Below are 874 nucleotides of genomic sequence, written 5' to 3'. Positions count from 1 at the left end.
AGCCCACTGTCAAGCTATTGACATTAAAGAAGCACTTGTTGGGAGGCAACCTAATGTTTATTTATCTAATTTTCATTGTTTTTCATGTTTTATTAGGTTCATGATCATGTGGAGTCATAAAATAAATATAAAAATTGAAAACAGAATCATAAACAGCAGAAAAAAAAAATCACACCCTGGAGGAAGACCTTACTAGCGTTTAAACGCCAGTAAGAAGCATGTTTTGGGCGTTCAACGCCAGAACAGAGCATGGTTCTGGCGCTGAACGCCAGAAATGGGCAGCATCTGGGCGTTTGAACGCCAGAAATACACCCTGGAGAAGAGCTGGCGCTGAACGCCCAGAACAAGCATGGTTCTGGCGTTCAACGCCAGAAATGGGCAACAAATGGGCATTCAACACCCAGAACAAGCACCAATCTGGCGCTGAACGCCCAAAATTGTGTGCAAGGACATTTTGCATGCCTAATTGGGTGCATGGTTGTAAATCCTTGAACACCTCAGGATCTGTGGACCCCACAGGATCCCCACCTACCTCCACTTACTTCTTCTCACCCCTCTTTCATACAATCCCATAAACACTCTTCCCCAAAATCCTTCACCAATCACCTCAATCTCTCTTCCCCATCACCTCTTCCCCCCCTCCCTTCCCTATATATACCCCTCCATTCTTCCTCTTTTTCTCACAACACAACCCTCCTTTCTCTTCTTGGCCGAAACACACCTCCCCCCTCCTCTCCATATTTTCTTCTTCTTCTTCATCTATTCTTTCTTTTCTTGCTCGAGGGCGAGCGACATTCTAAGTTTGGTGTGGTAAAAGCATAAGCTTTTTTGTTTTTTCCATAACCATTGATGGCACCTAAGGCCAGAGAAGCCT

Source organism: Arachis ipaensis, chromosome B01 (assembly GCF_000816755.2).
Source record: "Arachis ipaensis cultivar K30076 chromosome B01, Araip1.1, whole genome shotgun sequence".
Lineage (NCBI taxonomy): Eukaryota > Viridiplantae > Streptophyta > Magnoliopsida > Fabales > Fabaceae > Arachis > Arachis ipaensis.
Note: the sequence above shows the minus strand (reverse complement) of the source record.